Genomic DNA, 26,273 nt, shown 5'->3' on the forward strand with positions numbered 1-26,273 from the left:
CAAGTGAGTTGTTAGGAGGCCTCTGTCAGAGCTCAGAAAGCAGAGAAAGCAAGCCCCAGTAACATGCAGAAGTGCAATCAGAGTCTCATGCTCATGGCAAAGAATAGACAGCACAAAGTCATGGGCAGTTAGGACATATTGAGGGTGTTTCGAAACCCGGGAAGTGTTGGGCCTAAAGCTGATTTCCCCTCTTTTCTGCCTTGCTTCCCTTCATGCAATACTTGCCTCCTCCTTACCGTCACAGACACACTCCAGGGGAGGGTTGGTAGTGAGAAGAGCACTGTCCTTCGAAGACTCCTGTTGTTTGAGAGCAAATCCTTGGACAGCTTTGACCCTGAGTTTCTGCATCTGTAAAATAGGGGTGAGCCAGTCTATACCAACTCTCCTGGGAGATGCGAGGCTCACTGGTGATCATGCAGGTGAAATCCCTCTAACTGGGAGTGCCTTGTGAACACATGGGCGGGGGCGGTGTTTTACACTGATACACTGGGAAGTCATCAGTGTGGGGATCCCAGATCCTCAGGATTTATATCATCCTTTGCAACTGTTATCAAGAACAGACTATGTAAAAGAAATGCTGTTGGTATTGGTTGCCTAACTTCTGTTGAGTGCTGAGGCTTTTTGCTTGCAGCTGACTTGTGTGTGGAGTGGCCTGTCCTCTGTGTAAGAAGGAGAATGGGACGCCCAGATAGGGTCTTGCTGCTACTTGAGTCAGTCTGTATCTTATTTATTTTTTCTTTTGTATTTGATTTTTTAAATGTCATGAACCAAGTAGTGTTGTGATGGCTGACTGTTGGTCTGATGGTGGCCAAGTTCAGAAAACCTGAAATCTTCTGAAACAAATTTGTAGATGTAAATAAAAGACATTTATTTTTTCTTGGTAGATTTACCCGTGCACATACTCTTGCCTAATAAAGAAAAGGTACAGAATCATATGCTCCCTTTGAAATAGTTACCCTGAGGTTTAAAAAAAAAAGTGTTTGGCTATGAGTTTACTTTTGCTACATTGGATGATATGAGGAATGAATGTGCATATGTATATATTGCTTTTCATTTTTCATAGCGCCTTTTCAATAAACTGTATTATGGAAAAGCTTTAAATGTACATAAAGTAGAATAGAATAATGGTACCCATCACCCAACTCAATACTTCCAACTTTCTGTTCTTGTTTTATCTATTTTCCCTACCACTCTTTTGTTGTTGCTAGAGTATTTTAAGGAGATCTTAAATATTTTATCATTTTAACATTGCCAGTAAATGCTTCAATATTTATCTAACAGACAGAAAAAAAAAACTAACCACAAAACCCTCTCATCACTTTTATGTAAACCTCATTGCAGATATTTTTTGAAAGTACCTTAGAGACTTTAAAAAGGAAAAAGAAAAAGGAAATTTGAAAGTTCCTGGTATTTTGAGAATTCTTTTAATCCTAATATAATGAACCTCTGATAGATTTATAGTGATGATAAGAGACTTCCTATATATGAAAAGGGGTGCTGTGTTTAGTAAGCAGAGGCCTAAATAAAAGTTGAGGTACTTTAGCTTGATTTTTAGTAGCATTTGATTTAATATAATGCCAAATCTATTTCTACCTCTGTTTTTTAAAAAGTTTAGTTTTTAAAGTAATAAAAGTATGTTCTTTGTGTATATATGTATAAAATGCTAATTACTAGTATATAAAGTATATAATGCCAGTATACATTGCAAAAGAACTCTAGAGAAGAAAATCAGAATTACCCATAATCCTCTCTTCCTTCAGATGACCACTGTTAATATTTCAGTGAATTAACTTCTGGGTTATTTTTTCTTTCTATATTAGTTACATATATCTATATGTAAAAGATTATTTGGTATAATCTAAACTTTGTAAGCAATTACATATATGCTGCTTTTTTGTTTTTGTTTTTTCTCTCCATTTTCCATCTGTTGGGCAGGGGGATTATTGTACTTTTCCCAGAGAATCTCAATATATGAAAAATAATTAGGCAAAATGTTTCCATAGCCATTTTAATTTTTTTGGGGTGGGGGTACTCCCAAGCAAGAGTATTTTTCTTCAGGTGATTGCTGTTGTCTATCAATGACCTTTCTTGCTGAAAATTAATTTTACATGAGCTTGTTGAGAAGTCTGTACAAACATTGCCAATTGAGAGAATTGAAGGAGGAGTTGAAAGTTTTGATGCTCAGATATCGTGTCCAGCTTCCCTCTGGTGAGAGAAGGGTAGCTGTTTTGTGACATCTGTCATTTTATGATGGGGACGGTCCACCTTGAGAACTATCTGAGCCAATTTTATTCATACCAGATGATTCTGCAGTTTAAAAAGTATATTAATTTCAGTGTACACAGGCCTCTGCTGTTAGATTCCTCTTGTCTATAATAATAAAAGTGTAAAATGCTAATTAGACTGGACGACCTTCCAGACAAAGCCGGGGCTGCGAGGGAAGCCCGGGTCCTGGGTGCCAGAGGGAAGCCAGTGCCAGCAGCTGGGGAAGGAAGGCCTACTCTTGCATGAATTTCATGCATTGGGCCTCTAGTTTATCTATAATACTACAGGCCCGGTGCATGAAATTCATGCACGGGTAGGGTCCCTAGGCCTAGCTGGCAATCAGGGCCGATCTATGGGGCAATCGGGGGGCCCCCACTGGCATCCACCTTGGCTGGCCTGGGCCCTGTGGGCTGGGGGCAGCTCCTGCGTTGAGCGTCTTGCCCCCTGGTGGTCAGTGTGCATCATAATGACTGGTCGTTCTGCTGTTCGGTCAATTTGCACATTAGGCTTTTATTATATAGGGTAACTAGAAGAAAATGGAATACCATTTTTAATCCAGCTGTACAGGGAAGATAAACTTAGGACCACTGAAGCAATGGAGAAAATCATCATACACAAGACAGATGTGCCTGACTTCCTGAAGAATAAAAGAAAAATAGCCCAGCCAAAGGCAATGGAATATATTTTAAATTCAATACCAAAGCATAGGTAAAACTAATGGGACATTCTCAAAGATTAAATGATTATAATATAAAGAATTGAGATACCAAAGGTCAGTACCCACAGTCCTCTCTAGAAGTGTCCTCCCTTGAGTGCGTAGAGGGATGAGTTTAGGGAATTGGAGGCTCAGTACCTTTGTGAAGAGAACAGGAACATACCCTCACTAGCAATTCAAGAGAGAGAAATTAAGACTGCTTTGTCTTAGATGACCAGAAATAATGATAGTCTGTTTTTGGTTGGGGTATTAATAAATGTTGGCAGCATTGCACATTGTCTTTTTGCTACAGTCTGGTGATAAATAATAAGAATTAAACACAAAACAAAGCTCTGTATTACTGTTGACGCATAAATTCTCCATTGGGAACTACATCTGGAAGAAATAACCCATGGAATTGGGGGTAGAAGGAAGAAAGTTCATTTGGGTAAAGTTATTCATACTATTAAATAGATCCAATACAAAACTCATGGGAATGACTAAACAATAATATACTTCACCTACTAAATTACTCTATATTAAGTTAAAAGTCGTGTCAGTATTATTAGTGCGTGGGCATGTGTAAGTAAAATAAGAAAATCAGAATACAGAATAATATGCACATATTGGACCTATGCCCATCTTAATGAATTTCAGAAATAATTTAAAACAGTGGTTCCAGATTTTTGGAGTTTTCTTGCAAACTAAAATTTAGAATCTTGGGAGCAACATAAGTATTGCAAAATTTTTTATTTTGTCCAATCAGGACATTTTCGAAGTATAGCGCACATTTAATGCCCCCTCTCCCCCACCAAAGCAATATAATTTCAGAATAAAGAACCATTTATTGCATAATAAATTTAGTATTATGAAATATACACTTATTTTCCTTGTTTTAATATTTTATCTTGCATGACGAGACTTCATCTTGTGGATTGATCATGGCCTATGAATCTGTGTTTAAACCATAGATTACCATTGATTTTTAACTTCAGGATGACTTTCAATGCAACCCATCTTCTCCACTGCCAGGTTTTCTCCTTTCTTTTTTTTTTTTTTTTTTTTTTTTTAATCTTTATTGTTCAGATTATTACATTTGTTCCTCTTTTTCCCCCCATAACTCCCCTCCTTCCAGCTCCCACCCCACCCTCCACCCTCACTCCCCACCCACTGAGTTCATCCATGGATGCATGATTTTTGTCCAGTCTCTTCCCGAATCTCCCATTCCCCTTTCCCCCCCAAGAATAGTCAGTCCATTCCCTTTCTATGTCCCTGATTCATTATAGTCACCAGTTCATTCTGTACATCAGGTTATTTATTCACTTGATTCTTAGATTCATTTGTTGATAGATGCATATTTGTTGTTCATAATTTGTATCTTTACCTTTTTCTTCTTCTTCCCCTTCTTAAAGGATACCTTTCAGCATTTCATATAATACTGGTTTGGCGGTGATGAACTCCTTTAGTTTTTCCTTATCTGTGAAGCTCTTTATCTGACCTTCAATTCTGAATGATAGCTTTGCTGGATAAAGTAATCTTGGTTGTAGGTTCTTGGTATTCAGCACTTTGAATATTTCTTGCCATTCCCTTCTGGCCTGCAAAGTTTCTGTTGAGAAATCAGCTGACAGTCGTATGGGTATTCCCTTGTAGGTAATTGAGCCTCTTTCTCTTGCTGCTTTTAAGATTTTCTCTTTGTCTTTTGCTCTTGGCATTTTAATGATGATGTGTCTTGGTGTGGTCCTCTTTGGATTCCTTTTGTTTGGGGTTCTCTGTGCTTCTTGGACCTGTAAGTCCATTTCTTTCTCCAGGTGGGGGAAGTTTTCTGCCATTATTTCTTGAAATAGGTTTTCAATATCTTGCTGTCTCTCATCTTCTGGCACTCCAATGACTCTGATATTAGTCCGCTTAAAGCTGTCCCAGAGGCTCCTTACACTATCTTCACACTTTCGGATTCTTTTTTCATTTTGCTTTTCCAATTGGGTGTTTTTTGTCGAATCTTTGGTTTGATTCTTGCACTCCTCTGGTCTGCTATTGGGTATAATATTCTTTATTTCAGTCCGTGTATGCTTACTTTCTAATTTCTTTATCGTAGCATCGAGGGTCTCATTAGTTTTCGTGAGGCTCTGCACGAATTTATGGCAAGCCCTCAAAATTGCGATTCTTAGCTCCATATCCTCCATTTCTGTCATTTTTTTTGTCTCCGCATCTTTTATGCTTTCTTGGTGCACCCCCTTGTGGTCTCTGTGCGCAGTCTTGTTCTAGCGAAGCCTTAATTGTTGTAGTTAACACTAGAGGGATTTGACCACCCGGCCGACTGGCCTCTCCTTTCTAATTCATGCCTTACTCAGTCTGTAGGAAGGCGCCCTTCTGAATGAAAGCTTTATCATATCACCCTTACTCCCTGTTGTCCATAGGATAAAGGTTGAACTCTTCAGCCTGGCAAAGCAGGACTTCCATCATCTGTCTGTCTCTACTGCCCTTGCCTCCTGACCTCATCATTCCTTCTTGTCCCCACATATACTGACCACCTCCCTCTGTTGGGAGATACATTGCCCAGTAGAACTTTCTGCCATGATGTTCTTCATAGTGGGGCTAATGGGCTTTTAAAATGTGCTTGTCTGAATTGAGATGTCTTGTAGATGTAAAGTGCACATTCGATTTCAGAGACTTAGTACAAAAAAGGTAAAATATTTCATTAATAATGTTTTATAATATTGCATGTGGAAATGAAAATATTTTCTGTAAGTTGGGTTAAATTAAATACATAAAAATTAATGTCACTTTTTAATGGTTCTTTTATCTTTTTTAAATGTGCCTATAGAAAACTTAACTTTGTGAATGTGCCTTCCATTTGTAGCTTGTATTATATTTCTCTTGGATAGCACTGCTCTGATTATGAACTTGCTCACACAGTGATTCTATTCTATAGGTATTAATTGAGCACCTACTATTTGCCAGACACTGGATTTTTATGCTGAAAGCCATGTCTCATTCTTGTTTGCATCTTCTAGGCCTACTGCAATTGCTGGGCATGCTGGTTGAACATAATGATTTAAAGACCCATTTTCTAGCAGTTAGAGGGCTTTAGAAATGGAATGTACAGACATTCCAGGGTTTCTTAGGAGTTATGTGGGGTGGGTATGAGTGAGGGGAAACCTAGCGATTAGTTGAATCAGATATTCAGATGGTCTCTGACTCTGATAACACTGGATGGTTAGACACCTGAATGAGTATGTGAGGTGTGAGGGGTTGGGGAAGTGATGAGAGTGTGAGCCTCTGAATGTGCTTTTGGAATCGTTTTATAAATAGAATCAAATGTATTTTTAAAAAGTCAATTTGACCCCTCAGCTGGTGGAAGTGTATTGCATTCCCTTGTATTTTAACTTTTATGCTTTTAATTACATTATATAACAGGTTTTAACATGGCTCACATTAATTAAAATGGACACAAGATTGGTTGGTATAAGTACAGTGTGATTTTGATGAAATTCTTGTTTGCTGGATGCTTTTATTTATTTTATTATTTTTAAAATATATTTTTATTGATTTCAGAGAGGAAGGGAGAGGGAGAGAGAGATAGAAACATCAATGATGAGAGAGAATCATTGATTGGCTGCTGCCTGCACGCCCCCTACTGGGGATCCAGCCTGAAACCCAGGCATGTGACCTTGACCAGAATCAAACCCAGGACCCTTCAGTCCACAGGCTGACGCTCTATCCACTGAGCCAAACCAGCCAGGGCTGCTTCTACATTTTCATACGAATAATGTATGTGTGTGTACAAACCTGCACGCGCACAAGAATTGAATAGAAGGAAGGAAAGTCGGGTTCTTCTTCTTTCCCTGATTCCTCATTACTGTCTAAGTGACAGCTGAGGTGTTCTGTGCACTTGAGAGCGTGGCAGCATGTGTATGTTTGTGTATAGATGTATGTATCTGTGTGGGACTATTTCTGATCTACAATTGGTTTTATTTTAACTATTTTTTTCGTGGGGTTAAAGTTAAGAAAATTCTCTACAGAGAGTACCTACTAAAATTTTTCTTTAATGTAAATATGTTCATAGGTGTGGGCAGAACAGATATTTGAAAAGCAGAATAAACTTTGTAGAGCCCAAACTTTCTTGTGGCTTTTACCGAATATGTTTTTCAGTTGTGACAGTTGAGACTTAAAAAACCCACACGCCCTAACTGGTTTGGCTTAGTGGATAGAGCTTTGGCCTGGGGACTGAAAGGTCTGGGGTTCGATTCCAGTCAAGGGCGCATGCCTGGGTTTCGGGCTTGATCCCCAGTAGAGGGGTGTAGGAGGCAGTCGATCAATGATTCTCATCATTGATGTTTCTATCTCTCTCTCCCTTCCTTTCTGAAATCAATAAAAATGTTACAAACAAACAAAAAACCCCCCACACAATTTCATAGGGAGACTTTGTCTGGATTTTGATGCTTGATGAGGGACAAGGTCATGCTGTTGAATAGCAGTGGGTGTGTGTGAGGCGTACATTTAGATTTAATTAAGCTTTCCATTAGAATTTATTGACCAATAAGAATTGTCCTTCTGCTAAACTTTTTTTTTATTAGTTTGCTTCTGGGGTACGTACCCTTTTGAAGAGAGCTGTTCGCGGCACTGGTTTATTCTGGGGTTGATCAACTGTATCGGGACCGTGTAATTTAATGTGGTTTTAAATCTTTCACGGGGTACGATATGTGGAGGAGAAGCTCCTTCCCCAGCTATGTGAATTTATGCGTGTTCCTTCATGTAATTGCACTGTCTTATTTACTTAACACACATACCAAGGAAGTGCTTTAATGAGGTTGCCGTCTTTCTAAGTGACATTCTCCCCCTTCAGGATGATTTGGTTTGATCCTGGTGCATATGGCTGTAGTGAAAGCCTGCTTAGAAACCTTGATTCATGTATAGCTTTTGCTATGGAAGCAGTAACTGTAAAATATCACCCTGCTGAATTTTATTAGCTGATCAATTTTAAGGTAGTGGGAAGAATTGAATATGGGCCATCCCATCACCAGAGAAACTGTGTTAAGGGTATAAAGTGGATTTTTCCTTTGTGTGGACAGAATGTTGATTTTTTTGAAAATGTCCCGAATTAATTCTCCTGTGCACTTTTGGGATAAATGATGACAAGTAACCCTGGCATGTATTTTTGGTAACAATTTTCCATCTCTTAAAAATAAGTCTGCTCCAGACTTCAGTTTTCAAAAATTATAATGTGGTGTTAGTTAATATCAGTGATTTCCAAATGTTTTTTTTTTTTAAAGCAATAGAGTCTTATTTTCTAATAAAAACATTACAGATCCTTACTATTTAATGACAGGTGAAAGTAGTATTGATTAGTTCGGATTTACTGTAGAAGGTAAAATGGGCATTCATTGATTATGAAGCAAGTTGACTTGGGATAGTGAGTATTTATGATCACCATTGCAATCCCTTATCGGCTTCTCTGTCTGGGCAATTTGAAACAAACATTTGTGTGATCTGTGGGTTTGGATCCTGTATTTGTTTCCTAGGGCTGCCACTAAAAGTCCCACGGACTGGATGACCTAAACAACTTAAATGTATTCTCTCACCCGTCTGGAAGCTGGTAGGTGAAGTCAGGGTGTTGACAAGGTTGGTTCCTGCTGGAGGCTCTGAGGGAGGTGTTCCATGCCTTTTCCTACCTTCTGCTGGTGACCCATGGCGTTCCTTGGCTTGTAGATGCATCATTCCAATTTCTGGCTCCTTTGTCACCGGGTTTGCTTGCTTCCTGTGTGTCTATGCCTCTGTCTCTCTTATAAAGCCTTCAGTGGTTCTCAACCTTCCTAATGCCACGGCCCTTTAATACAGTTCCTCATGTTGTGGTGACCCCCCAATTTCATTGTTACAAATTGAACATAATTAAAGTATAGTGATTAATCACAAAAACAACATGTACTTATATATGTGTTTTCCGATGGTCTTAGGCGACCCCTGTGAAAGGGTCGTTCGACCCCCAAAGGGGTCATGACCCACAGGTTGAGAACCCTGCCTTAGATATTGGATTTAGGACGTACCTTGGTCCAGTATGACCTCATCTTACTAATTACACCATCTCCAAAAAAGGTCACATTTCTGAAGTTCCTCTAGATTTGAATTTTGAGGAACACCATTCAACCCATTACATGCGCTCCAAGTCCTTGGGCCTTGTTTTTCAGCGTGGGAAGCTTGGCACAGCGCCGCAGCTGGTCTGGCCACACTGCTGGGCTTCCTGGAGTAGGTCCAGTCCAGGTGGAGTTTGTCAAGTCCAGGGGAAGTCCCTTGCCTCTGGGGTACTCTCGTGTGCCCTCCAACCTTTGGCGTAAGGTGACATGGCAGGGTTTGAGGGCAGATTGGCTGACAGAACCAGGCTCTCGCAGACATTCTGGCTCTGGCTTATTGAAGCCTTGGACAGTGTTGAGGCCCAGTGTGTGCTTCAGTGCATTCTTGCTTCACCTGGACAGCTGAGTTCAGTAGGTAAATGCCAACCTAAAAGGAGCTCACACTTACTGCATGCTAACACATGTCTTCCCGAATCCTTACACGGTGAAGGAGGTTTCGTGCTCCCTGTACAGATGGGGACACTGATGGCCACAGGGGCCAAGGCACGTGCTCAAGCTGACACAGATAACGTGCAGCCGTGCCCTCAGGGGTCTTCCCTGGAGCCCTCTCTCAGTCAGGTGCACGTGAAACCATCCTCGCTTGTCCCTTGTTGCCTCCCGCACGTAGAGATTTTGCTTCCATTTCTGCATAGTGACAGGGCAGGGAGAGTGCTCATGGCATATAGAATAGTATTGGCCACAGATACTATAGCCTGTAATTTCCAGGTTATAGTTGGTGTTAAAGGTGACAGGAAGTTTTAACTTTCGTAGCTTTGAATTATATGAAACACTTTGACCCACGTGTCATTTTGTAGAGAAAAACCTCTGCCTGTGTAGATAATAAATAACTCCAGGGCTGGGTGGACACCCGTGTGAGGGACTGGGCCCATAAGTTGCTGTGTGACCATGGGCACGTCATTTGACCTTTGCCCCCATCCGAAAAATGAAGGTTCCTGGTTGTCACCAGCTCAAAGATGCTTTGGTGTCTTTTAAATCAGAACTTGATGTCACAGTGAAAAGGACATGATAGGATTTCTTTCTGAAGGTTATTCTTCCCTCCATTTACTTTCTTTCATTCTTTGATTATTACTTTCTTCAGTGCAAGCACATAGTCTTAAAATAGGTCTGTGAGGAAACATGTCTGTATTTTTTCTTCAGAGAAATTCCTTATATTACATCTTCCTTATTCCTTACATTGGAGAGCTTCCAGTGTAAACCATATGTGATTTACACTGGTTGTCCAGTAGGGAGGGATTAAGAATCATAAAAGGAAACAAAAACTTGTGTCCTGTATTTTGGGAGAAAAAAAATAAAACTTTTATTGTTTGAGTACACATTTTTATCTCCAACATAAAAATAACTGTCCTTCGGACATGCTGCTGAGGAAATCGTTCCCTTTTTTTCCGACTTGGATAACTGTTCCAGCATCCCGCCAGATAAACATCCGCCAGCCCAGCGCTCAGGAGACGAGGAGAGGCGACAGAGAAATTATCACAATGATGCATGTTATTTAGAAATGACTAACATTTGGGCACATAAATCATAGCCGTAATACTTCATAATTATACAGCGCCTCGCATTTGAGATTCTAAAAAGGAATTTATAGACCAACTTGTGAGAAGCGACCACTGTATTAAACTCTGTGCTTGGAATATATTGATAATTCAAGCACCAGAATTTGGATGTGGGGACAGGTGCCCTCCGGCCCCGCCCCGGGGGAGGTTAGCTGGGTATTGAATTGTGTCGGTTATAATAACCTGGCCACTTGAGATTATAGTTATTGCCTTTTGTTCAGAGGTAACTTCTGTGTTAACTCTATTTCTTTAAACAAACTAGTTTTGAGCCGAAACCGGTTTGGCTCAGTGGATAGAGCGTCAGCCTGCGGACTCAAGGGTCCCAGGTTCGATTCCAGTCAAGGGCATGTACCTGGGTTGTGGGCACATCCCCAGCGGGAGATGTGCAGGAGGCAGCTGATCGATGTTTCTCTCTCATCGATGTTTCTAACTCTCTATCTCTCTCCCTTCCTCTCTGTGGAAAATCAATAAAATATATTAAAAAATAAATAAATAAAATAAAAAAACAAACTAGTTTTGAATTATTAATAAGTACCCCTGAGATCAGATTTGGAAAGTTCACGTGTATCCATAGAGATGTGTGCTGGCCATATATTGACAAAGGTCTTTCTGACATGTGCCAGCCTCCTGACCAAAGCTAACCTTTGTTCTGGCTTCTTGTATGTTCTATACATGTGTTGGCACACACACATTTATAGGTGCCTATATGTATATGCATATTATTTTTAAGTAGTCTTGTTTAAAAACAACAACACTGTAGTAGCAATGTGTAGCAATGTGTCTATGTCCTTGTTGTGTCCTGTTACTGACTTTGCTTCTTTCACTTGGAAATGGCTCTTGATCAATACATGCAAGACCTATCTTGTTATTTTTGATGTCAATAGAGTGCTCTTTTGTGTGGATAAACCATGGCACACTTCAAGATTCCTCTCCAGGCCAAAATCCTCCGTGTGGTCTTCCAGCCCAGAGCACAGGCCCCATGTGGGGAAAGCTGCCCTCCACACCCCAGACCCTGTGCACAGTCATGGACCCCGGGGCCACCATGCCCTTTCACATGTCTGCACGCCTCGTCCAGGTGCCTCCATCCTGAGGCCTCCTTAGCAAGGAGCTCTGGCCAGGCCCCTTCCCAGGCACTTCTGCTGAGCTCCCCTTGTCAGAGGAGAGGGCTTACAGACACTTTTCTCCGCTGTGAGTCAGTGCTCAGGACTTTTCCATTATTAGCACCCCCACCGGCCCCTCCACCCCTTCCCCGCCAACTACACTGATGGACCTCACCTCGCCTTGTGCTGTTCCTTAGGGGAAAATGGCACCCTATTCTTGTTTTGCCTCTTACTTTATCACAGTAAGTGAATCAAGCCTTAACTATTACCTTCAGTTTGGCTTTTTGCCCTAATTGACCTCTTCACCAATCAGCTCAGCTCTTGACACTCTTGATGAACAATTTTGGGTGTTTCTAATATTTTGCTCTTTCAAACAATGCTGTGGGGAATATCTGTGTCCATGTGCTTTTCAATAAAAGTAAAGTTTGTGGGTGGAAAATGGTTTGGTGGATCCGTGAACACCACCCCTGGTGATGTTTGGGAGTGGCAGTTTATACCTTTGAGGACTCACTGTGTTATCAAACTTTGCATTTGCAGTTGGCTAGGGAGGAAATGGTACCTCGTAATTTTAATTTCTCCTCTTTTAAGTGAGGTTGAGCATCATTTCACATGTATAAGAGCAGTTGCATTTTCTTTACTGAAACTTATGTGATCTTTCCATTTTTGTTTGGTATGGGTTCTTTTTCTTATTGATTTCTAGGAGTTGTTTGTCTATTAGAAGTAATCACCTTTGCTAATTTTTCAGTTGTCCTTTGAGTTATTTAGGGTGTTTTATTCTGTGCTGAAATTTTTTATTTTTATGTAGTCAAGTTACCAATCTTTTCTTTAAAGATTCGGAGCTCTATATTATCATCCATACTTAGAGGAGTTCTTTTCCATTCCAGGATTATTTAAAAAGCACCCATATTTTCAAATAATGTTATGGTTTTATTTTTTAAACAGCTTTATTGAAATTACATACCATAAAATTCACTCATTTAAAGTTTACAGTTCAGTGAGGTTTAGTGAATTCCTGTAGTTGGGCAATATGGCCGTAGTTCAGCTTTAAAACTTCCTTCACTGTGCTTTATTTTTGTTTTAATTATGTACAATTATGCTGTTTTATTTTTATATTAGAATTTTTGCTTGACCGGGAATTTACATGGTGTAAGGTGTGAGAACAGCGCCCATCTGCATTTTCTTACTCATTTTCTAACACCATTATTGACCAGTCCATTGTCCCTACTGCTATGGCAATGCCACCTTATTTTCACACTCAGTGAAGTATTTGGGTCTGACTCCGGTCTTTTCTGTTTCATCAATTTGTCAGCCGATTCATGTTTGAGAATTACGGTATTTTATGTATTGTCACTTTAGAATATGCCTTAGTATTTGGTGAGGCTGTTGCACCCTGATTGACCTCAGTCCTACTTCATTTGGGTTGTTCCCAGATGGTTGTTTCCTTAAGAAGTTTAGAGCCAGCTTGTCTAGTTCTTAAAAATACTACAGCTGCCACCACCATATCAGCTTTAAAAAAAAAAAAGATTGCATTAAATATATGCACATTGCTTAAGAATTGACATATGAATGACATCCTTTTTAAGAACAGGGGCATAATTATTCACCTTTCAATGCACTTCAGTGTGCCTGTGTGTCCCTTGAGAGTATTTTGAAGCATATGGATCCTACATGTTCCCTTTAATTGCTAAGTATTTTGTCCCTTTTATTGTTATTGCAAATAGGATTTCTCCCCATTATATTTTCTACCTGATTGGGCAACTTGATTAGATGGCTTTTAAACAGGGAGGCTATTGCTTCCTGTGGGTTGAATTTATTCCCAGAAATCTAAACACATTGTGTTATTGTTTATTGTAGTTTCTCTGTTGATTTCCTTGGGTTTGCAGGTATAAAATCATATCTGTCACACATAGTGATAATTCATCTCCCCTTCCTTGATTTTTATCAAATTTCTTTTAATAATTATATTGGCTAGTATATCCAAAACAATTTTAAATAGCACTTGCTATTGTGATCCTTCTTGCCTTAGTCCCAGTTTTGCTAAAAATGCTTCTAGTTTTCCCATTAAGCATGAAATACATATATATGTATGTATTATATATGTGTGTGTGTGTGTGTGTGTATGTATGTGTGTGTGTATATATATATGCCTAATATGCAAAGTGTCCCCTCGGGAGTTTGACTGACTGGGAGTTTGATCGCTTGCTATGATGTGTGCTGACCACCAGGGGGCAGCACGGAATGAAGGAAGGCCTCAGCTACCAGGTAGCAGCCGCTAGGGGCCCTACCTGTGCACGAATTTCGTGCACTGGGCCTCTAGTATTCTATAATATACTACGAGATATGTGAGCCATGATTTTAGAAACTTAGGAGACCTATTAATCCATTCATTTGATAAATATTATTGCAGGCCTGTTGTGTTCCATGCAGGACTCTTGTTCTAGGGATACCATGGGAAATGAAACAGAGGCAAAGCCTTTGTTTTAAAGAAGTTTGAAGTCTAGTGGAACAGACAGGAATAGAAATCAAAGAATTAATAACTGTCAGGTTCTATGAAGTAAGTGAGGAGAGAAGGGGGTAGGGAATAATGTGAATTTAGGATGATCAGAAAGGGATTTGGAATTCTTTCAAGTGTCTTTTTATCAGCTCTGTTTTCTTATTATTTAACTGGAAGTTTTGGATACACTAGGTAGCTGTATCCTGCCCCTGCCCCTGCCCCCCAGCCCTAGTCTCTCTCACTTCTCCCAGGCCCAGAGACTTCAAGGCAAACCCAGTGATTGATTTGCCCCCTCCTTGCACTGGTTGGATTTGCTTGTTTTCATATTATTTTCAGGATGCTGATTGTTTAAGAAATGAACTGAATTTGTTAGAGAGCAGGGTAATTTATCACCTTGGATAGAGATACTGTTGCTAAGGCAACTGGCCACATTCTGGGACCACAATCTCAGACTCGACACCTGACAAGATCTCGGGGTGCCTGCGAGCTCCCCTGGCCAACAGTTCTCCTTGTGTTCTGCAGTCCTGGCAGCTTCTTTGGTCCCTCCCTTTTCTTTCTCTACTGGCCGCCGAAATGTCTGCCTTTGCCTCCTCTCTGGGCCCCTCCCTCCTCCATTCTCCTGTCAAACCCTCTGGGATGACAGGAGTAAAATGGGAATGACTTTAGTCTTTGAGGGCGAGTGGGGAATCTTGGCTCTTTTCTTTCCAGGGTACCAGTGGTCCCAGGTGACCACTCTCCGGTGAGACTCAGGTTCATCGTAGCTGGTTGCTCAGTTCACAAAATCAGGAGGGAAATGTGGACTATGGCAACTTTTTCATGCTGTGTAACTCCCTCCATCCTCTGGTGTTTTTGTTTTAATTGAGGTATGATTGACATATAATCTGTTAGTTTCATTTGTACAATGTTTCAATATATGTAAATACCTCAAAATGATCACCATAATAAGTCTAATATCCATCACCACACATAGTTATAAAATTGTTTTCTTATGATGGAACTTTTAAGATTTACTCTCTAAGCAACTTTTCAGTATGCAATATAGTATTGCTAACTATTGTCACCATGTTGTATATTACTTCCCCATGACTCATTTATTTGATAACTGGAAGTTTGTACTTTTTGACCCCCTTCACCCATTTCTACCCCATCCCCACTCCCGAGGCAATCAACAATTGTTATGTGTGTCTATGAGCTTGAGTGTCTTTTTAAATTAGACTCCACATATACGTGAGATTATGCTGTCTTTGTCTTTCTCTGTCTGACTTGTTTCATCTAGCACAATGCCCTGTGTGTTAGTCTTTATACAAAAAGATAATGTTTTTAACGCATCACTATATCATGGCCCATCATCTGCCCATGAGATCAGCAGTTCAGCAACTTGTGAGAGGAGAGAGTGTGCAAATTCCTAGAAAGTTAGCATATGTGATGTCTTGGAAGGTTGTAAAGGAGGAGTCTGAAATACCTTGCATAATTCACTTTTAAAGAAAATAGAAACCCATGCTGATTCCTTTAAAGTGTGAGCACAAGATATGCCTCAGGCAGCTGAGACTGAGACAGCGGACCCGGAACACCCTTTAGATTAAATAATAATAATAATTTTTGTGAATAATGTGGAAAACCAGAAGGAAAGTTAGGCATGATAATGAGAACATAAAAGTTATTAGGGCCCTGGCCAGTTTGGCTCAGCAGCTAGAGTGTCAGCCCATGGACCGAAGGGTCAAAGGTTCGATTCCCAGCCAAGGGCACGTGCCTCGGTTCGTCTCCAGCCCCGTCAGGGCATGTTTGGGGAGGCAACCAATTGATGCGTCTCTCTCTCTCCCCCTCTTCTCCCTCCCTTCCCTCGCTATAAAAATTCAATGGAAAAAATATCCTCAGGTGAGGATTGAAAGAAAAAAGTCATTAGGTAGTAAGATGCTTCCTCCGGGGTAGTGGTGCTTGTTGGAATTAAAATCTGAATCATTTTTACTGACCAGATGCTCATAATGAGAACCTTGATCATTTCAACAGCCCAAGTAAATTGTAGGCCAAAGCAGATTTTGTAGTTGGGAAAGTGAAATCTTATTAAAGTTGAATGACCTCTGAAACAGCTTAGTTTTTAAAGCTTCATTTAGGTCACTAATGTTGCTTGTTATTGCTGTTGGCTGTCAGCACTCTGTGTGTAGGTAGAATTGCCGAGTCCCCACGAAGCACCTTCGGTGGGCACTGTTGTGGGATGTCCACTGTGGTGTGGCAGTGGTTGGCTGGGAAGGTGGTAAGTAATCTGGGAGTAGGTAATTCTGCTTGTTAAGGTGAAGAGCTTGAGATATCTTGTTCTCTTTTTCTTTCCAAATATGTGCCTACTAGTTGGTGGACCACATTCTGCTTCCTTTTGTTCACTGAGAAGCCATCACTTTGTTTACCCTAGAGGTTGGGTCATTTGGTAGTTAAGAACTTGAACATGTCAGTCGGTCTGACTGGCTTTGCTTCTCTTTTGCCAACTTGCTGTGTAACCTTAATGCCGAGTTTTTAATCTCTTCCTGCCTCATTTTCCTAGTCTGTAAAATGGGCATAATATCAGAATTATCCCATTATGTCAATAATATAGGGATAGAACCCTTAAACTAAAATATCCATGATTCATGCTGATATAAATAAATACTTGAACCAATAAATAAATGGGAGAAGGAACAGCTTTTCTTGGCAGTAAAATTCGAATTATTAAATGGAGAAAGAATGTGAGAAATAAATAGAAGATTGCCACAGGGCAAACAGCAGAGTAATAATTGTAGATAAGAACCATCCATGAATACTCAGATTAGTAAGGGAAAGTATGATGACAAACATCTAAGAATATCTCACCACATGACACTTATTAATTACAAACAGAAAATAGTACTTTACAGTGGAGAAACCCAGCAGATGCCACCATTACCAAGCGATCAAGGTTAACATTGCCAGTAATAAGTCATGACGATATCATATATCCCCAAATATAATGCATTGAGAAAGCAAGTTACATCTATGGTAGTCTCGCCGAAAATGCATACGACCTCAGTTGAATCATTAGAAAACAAGAGGGACGTTTAGAAAATAACTGGCCTGGGCTTTTCTAATGTATCACAGATCAGAGCAGACGAAGACGACATGAGAGCTAAAAGCAATAAGGGATCCTGGATCGGATCCTACACCAGGACAACAAAACTTCGTCAGAAAACTGGTAAAATGCAAGCCAGGTGTGTCGGTGTAGGTACTAGAGTTGTATCAGTGTGAATTTCCTGGTTTTGATCATTGTACAACGTTTATATAAGGTGTTAACCTCAGGGGAAGCTCGGTGAAGGGCAGGCAGAAATTCTCTATACAGTTTTGCACCTTTCCTGTCAGTCTTGAACATTTCAAAGTAAATGTTTTCAAAAATCCATTATGCATGTGAAGTACTCAACAGAGTGCCTGCAACACAGTATGTGCTCAGTAAAGATCGCTGATGGTTGCTGCCCCCGCCAGTACTTTTGGTTTGGAGGAAGGTGGTTACTTAGCTGGTTCTGTAGCACGTGAGGTGCTCTTGTGTTTTGTCACAGGGTCCATGTCTGCACCGGGCATAGCAGGTGGCCGAGACCTGCCGTTAGGACCTCTCTCTTCTCCCAGAGACAAGTTCCAGGGGACTGTTTCAGTTGATGTGAGTGTGATTGAAGACAGCCCAGGTCAAGAAATTGCTAAGTGAAATGTTGCTGCTTCCTTTTTGTGGACCTCATGCCCACTTATGGCCTGAAATGTTGCTGAGGGTCTTAAGGGGCAGCAGAGCATGTGTGAGGACGTTCCATTTTAGAAACATCCATGGTTTCCACACGAGGGTCCATAGCACATGTTATCGCCGTGATTCAAGTTAGTGTGAGACATTGGGTGATCCCTGAGATGTTGACCTTTTGAGCTTGTTGACCTTTTGCCCTATAATTGACCAAATTGAACCAGGGCAGAGAGTATTTTTTTTTTTTTTTAAAGCATCTTTTGCTTGTGAGTTTCTGGTGCTGCTGCTTAGGATTTGTGAGATTTGGAACAAGCAGTTTAAGATCCTTGAGCCTTCATTTTTTTTTTCATCTGTTGAAGGAGGTTGATAAATGTTTTTAGCTGTCAGTTCTGGAGTGCTCACCATGTACCAGGCCCTGTGCTTGAGTGCTTATTCATCTTCACCCAGAGCGCCGTGAGCTACACCCATCAGGACCATTATTTTACAAATAGGTACTAGAGGCGCAGAGAGGGTAAGTAACTCATTCAAGGTCATGTGGATTATAAATGTGGGGCTGGAATTCAAATCAGCCTGTTCACTTCGAAGCCCACACTCTTGATCGTGGCTGCTCTCGGCATAGCTGAAAATCAGACCCAGAGGGTGAAAATGCCTGGCAGACATACCCCACAAGAAGCATCAGATGAGACCAAGTGATGGAAGGGCCTTGTGTGTAAAAAAACCACTGACATCTGCCTTAGAGTGGCAGATTTCTGGGATTCAGGCTCAAACTGTACACAAAATATGAAAACCCCATTTTCTACCTTTACACAAAAATTTACTTTAAAGGTGTACTTAGATGGAACTGGGTGTGGCATTTGGGGTGGGAGGGAGGGGGAGGTTGCTTAGATAAACATGGTCCCATAGAAATATAATGCAAGCCACATACATACTTAAGTGTTTTCTATTAGCCACATTAAAAAGAGTATGAAATAGGCAAAATAATTCTAACTCTTTTGTAAACAGTATAATTTCAATGAATGATCAATATTTTAAAATTATAATGCTATGTTACATTCTTTTTTTCATATTAAGTCTTTGGAATTCAAAGTGCATTTTACACGTACTGCATACATCTCAGTTGGGACTGGCCACATCTCATGTGCTCGGTGGCTCCATGTGGCCAGAGGCTACATGTATTGGACAGCCTTTATTGGTAGATAAATGTATTAAAACAGCCGTGCAGACAGCCTTTTAGGCCTGGACCCACAGTCTGGGACACTTTAGTTATAGAACTGATCATCATTATTCCAGTTTACATCACAGACTATGCATGTATATGGACTCCAGGTCGAGAGGGCCAGAAAGAACCATGGCTAACATTTTGTCTAACATCTACTTTCCCCCTCGCATTTTATACATGAAATAAAAGAGGAAAAATTATCGTCCCTCTTCCCTACTGAGTTCTTGGCTGATATCCCTGTAATGAGAGAGATTGCCAGGAGAAGAAAGAAGTGTATTGACATGTATACCTCCTGTACACATGGGAGTTCTCCAGGGAAAAACGAACTCAGAGGGGTGGCTTAGAATTCTGGTCATATAGCATCTTCCAACAAAGAACAACGCATTTGCAAAAAGGTGGCAGGACAAGGGGAAGCAGTTTCAGGGTTCCCTTGGTATAGATTCCTCTGGTGCCGGCCCCAGTTAAACAGGGTCTACAGTTGCTTCAGGGGATTAACCTTTGCCCTTCCTGGTAGGTGGGGGGCATCTTTGTAAATGTATGTCCTGCTTTGGGGCAAATAGGCATGGATGCACAGCTGTAATAAATCACTTTTAGCCGTGGTTGTCAACCGGGGGCATTTGGCAACATTGGGAGACATTTACTAATGGGTAACCAGTGGGAAGAGGCCAGGGATGCTGGTACACACCCCACGACACACAAGACAGTGCCCCATGGTGACCTGGCCTAGAATGGCAGTGGTGCCCCGGCTGAGAAGCCCTGACTTACAGGTGAGAGGGGCAAAATACATACACATCTGAACTTTCCATATGTGAAAAGCTGATTTTCTTTCATATGTGTTCTTCACACGATTATTTCTCATGGGTCTGAATTTAATAATAGTTGCTTTTTCACTTGGGAAACTTAGAAAGTTTGCATAATTTTGTGTTATTTTATAAACCAGAGGTGTTTTTTTTAAGAAGATCCCTGGAAAAATAGTCATATTTATGAGGTCGTCTTGTTTGGAGAAGGTAAATATGCATTTGATACTTAATTTTGGGTTTTCTTACATAATTCCCACATGTGATCCTTCCCCCTTTTCCTTCTCTTTTTTTTTTTTAAATATATTTTATTGATTTCTTACAGAGAGGAAGGGAGAGGGATAGAGAGTTAGAAACATTGATGAGAGAGAAACATCGATCAGCTGCCTCCTGCACATCTCCCACTGGGGATGTGTCCGCAACCCAGGTACATGCCCTTGACCGGAATCGAACCTGGGACCCTTCAGTCCGCAGGCCAACGCTCTATCCACTGAGCCAAACCCGTTTCGGCTCTTTCTCTTTTTTAAAAAATTGATTTTTAGAGAGAGAAAAAGGGGGACAGAGAGAGACAGAAAGATTGATTCATTTGTTGTTCCACCCAACCATACATTCAATTAGTTGATTCTTGTGTGTGCCCCGATCGGGGATTGAACCCACAACTTTGACACTCCAACCAACTGAGCTACCTGGCCAGAGCCCTTCTCTCTTTTCTTAAACCCACATTGTGTTCAAGCCTAACAACCTGGTAAATAAGCAGTCAGCAACTAGATTTTCAGACGTGTGCTGCTAATTAGATTATATCTAAGTTTAGAAATATGTTTTTTTAATTCTCCGTTTTAATTTTCTGCATAAATTATTACAGACATTGTACAAATGGGTGCTGGGTTGTGGTGTTTTCACCTCTTCAAAGCCTAGGGAGTGTGTGGCTGCTTCCTGGTTTGTAGCTATTTTAGGCAAAGAGAAAGTGACAGACACTTTCGCAGGCTGGCTGGGAGTTCACAGGTATAGGTGCCATCCGAAGGAGGCAGGACTGGCAGAGAGGGAGGGATTAGGAAGGTGTTTCTGCCCCCTTCCATTGGCTTGTGGACAGGAAGGGCTGGGGAGAATAGTGGAGCTGGTGAAATTGGCTAAATTGAGAGATTTTCTATTCTCTTAGAGCAGTGATGGCGAACCTTTTGAGCTCGGCGTGTCAGCATTTTGAAAAACCTTAACTCTGGTGCCGTGTCACATATAGAAATTTTTTGATATTTGCAACCATAGTAAAACAAAGACTTATATTTTTGATATTTATTTGATATATTTAAATGCCATTTAACAAAGAAAAATCAACCAAAAAAAATGAGTTCGTGTGTCACCTCTGACACGAGTGTCATAGGTTCGCCATCACTGTCTTAGAGGCTACAACAAAGGTAGGCTAAAACTTGTTTCATGCTTAGCTTTCAGGAAATCCGTATTGTGTGACAACACCAGTCTTGAGGACAAAGCCAGTCCTGATAGATGAGAGTGGATAAAACATACAACCACACAAACACCAAACACAAAACAAAAAAGCTGCTGAGGTTTGTCTCTCATTTTTAGGTCATTATGAGCCTTTCAATTGTCTCATAGGCGGGGCATGGGGGAGCGGGGAACCATTTTGCAACAGGTTTAAAATGGGATGTTTGAAAGCTTGGAAAAGGCCTTAGCTGGTTTGGCTCAGCAGATAGAGCATTGGCCAGAGAACTGAAGGGTCCTGGGTTCGATTCTGGTCAAGGGCATGTACATTGGTTGCAGATTTGATCCCTAGCTCTGGTGCATGAGGCAACCAATTGATGTGTCTCTCTCACATGGATGTTTCTCTCCCTGTCTCTCTCTCTCTCCCTCTCCCTTCCTCTCTCTTTAAGAAAAATCAATGGAAAAATATCCTCGAGTGAAGATTAAGTAAAATGAAAGCTTGGAAAAGCTTCCTTGAAATGATCAGTCTTACAACTTCATAATGGTTTTGCCTTCCTGAAGATATATTGACAGTGACGCATAATGTCTGATTGCTTGAAAGCTCATGGAAATGTTTTTGAATTTCCAGATGCTAAAATGCCTTGTCCTTTTAATCCCTCACAGCACCTGTATCCCTTGCTTTCCATGGTGTGGGTGTGTGGCTCAGTAAAGGTTGGACGGACTTGGAGTAGCCTGTGTTCTCTCTTTTTTCTTCCTTACAAACGTGACCTTTGAAATCTACTTTCTCATTGTAATCACGGTGTGCTTTTAAGATCATAATTACTTAATTAGTTACATCATGATCTGTTTTTCTCAGTTGGTGGTACCTGGCCCTTGAGGGCATAAAGATAAGTTTTAATGGATTGTTAGTTCCTTTGGCCTTATGCCGCTCAACTCAATCAATGTTTTGTGAGTGTATACCTGAAACCTGTGTAATTTTATTAACCAATAGATTAATAAATCTATTAACCAATATCACCCCAATAGATTCAATTAAAAAAATAAAATGATAAAAGTAACTAGTGTACTCTCCTCATGAGCTAATAAGAACCCAAGTTTTCCCTGGGCCTAAGACTTTAGGATAAACGCACATCTATACTCATAAAAGGGTAATATGCTAATTAGACCGGACATCTTTCAGACATCCTTCTGGACAAAGCCATGGTGGCAGGGGCCAAAGTAGAGGTGGTTAGGGGCAATCAGGCTGGCAAGGGAGGGCAGTTAGGGGCAACTGGGCTGGCAGGCAGAGGAGGTTAGGAGCGATCAGGCAGGCAGGGGAACAGTTAGGGGCAATCAGGCAGGGAAGCAGAGGCAGTTAGGGGAGATCAGGCAGGCAGGCAGAGAGATTAAGGGCAATTAGGCAGGTGAGTGGTTAGGAGCCAGGGGTCCCGGACTGGGAGAGGGATGTCTGACTGCTGTTTTAGGCCCGATCCCACAGTCGGACATCCCCCAAGGGGTCCTGGATTGGAGAGGGTGCAGGCTGGGTGAGGGACCCCCTCCTCCTGCCCCGTGCATGAATTTCATGCACCGGGCCTCTAGTTAGAATATAAGTCTAGTGAACTACTTTCTTAGTGGAAGACTGAAATCATCCTGCCACGCATGCTAATAAAAACAATGTGAGGCTATCAGAAGATGTCAGCACCTCAGGGAAGTGCATCTGTATTCTCACGTGTTAATTCTTCCTTTATAACTCTGTTCCAGAGACTTCCACCAGCTGAGTGGCTTTTACTAAATGAGAGTTTTTAGCCCCAGAATGTGCCCTCCACATCAATTCTTCCTCTAAAAGCCACGGTATGTGTGCATACTTCTAGCCTCTGAGGTTTGAAAAAGGTGCATTCTGGTTTTTAAATGACAAGATTTTCCACCTAGCATGAAAAGCCAAATCTTTAGAGGAACAAGCTGTTCCGGCATTAAAAATGACACTTCTATTTTAAGACAGAAATGTTTTGTTTTGCAAAAAACAAAAAAAAAATCACACAGATATTTTTTCTTTTTCGTGACATTCTTTTCATGGTCCAAGTGAACCAGAATCAAGCCCTCTCCATCCTTCTCTCCTACATTCTATAACTTGTTTATGAGTTTCAAATGCCCAGTTCCTTATGCCAGCCGGCCAGGGAAGCCTCTGCCATATGGCTTAGGTTTGGGGGATAACATTAAAATGAGTTCCAACAAGCATATCTGTGTTTGCTGCACCATCTGGCCTTCAGACGCGTGTGTAGTAGATCTTTCCTATCTGGGCCCAGTGATCTGATTTGAATGATGTAAGCCTATTATGCAGGACAGACCGCTATGTAGGCCACATCTGGTGGGTGAGTGTGGAACGTGGTGGCGATGGATGCTTGGGGCTCTCAAGTCTTTATGTTGAAGCTTTGGGGTCAGACCCCCTGTGCTTGTCCCAGTTCTCAGGCACCGCTCAGTCCGGCAAGTATCTCGGTGACCTCTGCCTGCCAGTGGGGAGGAGAGGAATGTTACAAGATCAGTCATGTGGCCCCTTGATCTTGATCCTCCATCAGGATGTAGCAATTGGCAGATGGTGGGCCCTAACATCTGTGGTTCAGAGACAAGAATGTGATGTATGTGGTATGTAAGTCAGCTCTTAACTATTCAGGGGATAATTCAGGATGCAGTTCTTGTTGAGCACATACTCAGAGTCGCCACAGAAATGGTCTTTTAAAGGTTTGGGGAACATATTGCCAAATGGTTTGGAGAAAAGCCATCCTAATTTACGCCCTCGGCCAGCAGTTGGTTTGACTGCTCACTTCCCTGATCCCTGGCCAACACTGAATATTATCATATTGAAGATTTTTTGCAACTTGCTAAGCAGACCAAAAAAAATAAAGGGGGTGGGGGGAGATCTACTTGTTCTTCTCATGTGCATTTCTTTAATTACTTGTGAGATTGAAAATGTCACACATTTAGTGAGTATTTGTAATTTTGATTTTGGAAATCGTGTTGTTTACAGTTTTATTTCACTGATTTTCACTTAGCTGAAATAAGGAACATCTCCTCTATATGGTGGACATCAGAGAGCCGTTAAGGTCATGTGTTTTGTTGTTGCTGTTTTTTAAAACATTTAATGTTGTGAAGTCTTTGTAATATATTAAGTGAAAGAAAATCAATAATGAAAATGTGTACCATGATTCTAATTTAATAAAACATCAATGAAGTGTATAAACAGATCATATATATTTAAGAGTTACAAATTTATTTACCCTACAACTCAGAATGCAGTCATCCTCATGTGCCTCCACCCTGGGAGGGAAGAGAGAAAGTTCAGGAGTGTTTTAGTCTCTTCTTGCCTATTCTCTTGGTTCAGCCAAGGCTTAAGGGTCCTCCAATGAAGTGGCCAGGTCTCAAGTTTCCTGTGATGCCGCACAACCCTGACCCTCAGCCACATCCTGATCCACCCCCTAACTGGGCTCTGTCCCTGGTAGCATCCTTGCTGAAGCAGTCTCTCCCCTTTGGAGGTGCTCCTGGCTCTCCACTTGGCTCCACCCCTCCTCCCACAGGCAGCCACTAAGTTCTTGGTCCTTTCCTGAACCTTTGGGGCTGGTCAGTCTTCAAGCTGTGTTGGGTGTTAAGGAATTTCAGGATCCGTTTCTCTTCCAACACAGCCTAACTAGACGACTGTCTCTTGGTCGAGTCAATAAGATATGAAGAAGGACCCCTTTGGTGGTGTCCAGCACCCCCTACTGCCCCGGGAACCTCCCGTTGAGTCTGTGGATGGGAGCTTTCAGGCCACATGATTTACAGAACATGATAACATATCTGGTAATACATTCTTAAAAATCTAAAAATTCTGTGAGGAAATACACAAACATGATGACTTTTTCTCTGTCTTAACGGGGTTATAGGAGAGTTTTATTTTCTTCATACTTTTCTGTGTTTTCCAAATTTCCTACAATGTCTACATAATGTTCTCATAATTTTATGAAACCATTTTTAAATGGAGTGTTTAAAAAAAACTTAAATGCTAGAAAAAAGAGGCAAAATTAGTTATTGAATATAGGGTGATGTTTGGATTATCTATAATATGTAGTTTCTTATATAATATGTAGTATAATATGTAGTTCCCCTTTCTTCCAGCTTGCCTTCTCTCCTCACCCCAAATTTGCAAAACAAGATCAAGAATTCTATGCTCATCTGTCACCAGCAGATGGAACTAGGCAAAGGACTAAGTCGAATTAAGAATTGAAGAAAAATCCTTTTTTGTAACTTCTGTGATGCTGTTTTGACATTTATTCCACATTGATAAAAGTTTTCTTCTTCTAAAAAACATTGGGACAAGCGATCCTTTTGTAGGATAAACCTTAGTACAATAACTTCTTTCAATGTTTTTATGCATATTGATCTAGAAAAAATAATTTATATTTCATTTAGATTGCTGATTTCTCTGATATCTAGATATAGGTTGATTCCTAGACAACTTTAAAATTTATTCCAGAATCATCTTTTTTTTGGGGGGGGAGTAATAATGTGAAAGAAAATTAAAAAATAACTATTTTTAAATGTTTTTGTAACATTTTTTTCATTTTTATCAATTTGTATAAGTAGTGTTCACACATGTATTACACTTGCAGTGGGCAGAAAACTCAGTGTTTTTTGATTAATATGATTTTCCATTTATATTTTATTTTAAAATAAGTTATATTCTACTTACGCATTTACTTAATAATACAAAATTCTCTGTAATTGATCAAAACAGTACCAATTCTGTTGTTGGGTGTGTTTGCTATTTAAAAATCTTCATTTTCAAAATTATTCTAACACTGTGCATGTAGATCTCAAGTTTCTTGGCAATGTAGTATGTGAGCTTTGTAGTGTGTGAATGG

At 40.7% G+C, this 26,273-nt stretch overlaps 1 protein-coding gene across 2 annotated transcripts in view; it reads left to right on the forward strand.

Moving 5' to 3' along the window:
- OSBPL10 (oxysterol binding protein like 10) overlaps nt 1–26,273 on the forward strand; it is a 214,289-nt gene that overhangs the window by 106,533 nt on the left and 81,483 nt on the right. The gene's annotated exons all lie outside the window — the stretch shown is intronic.

The sequence above is a fragment of the Myotis yumanensis genome, unplaced genomic scaffold (genome assembly GCF_028538775.1).
Source record: "Myotis yumanensis isolate MYYU_CA2020_CCGP unplaced genomic scaffold, mMyoYum1.0.hap1 SCAF_14, whole genome shotgun sequence".
Taxonomy (NCBI): domain Eukaryota; kingdom Metazoa; phylum Chordata; class Mammalia; order Chiroptera; family Vespertilionidae; genus Myotis; species Myotis yumanensis.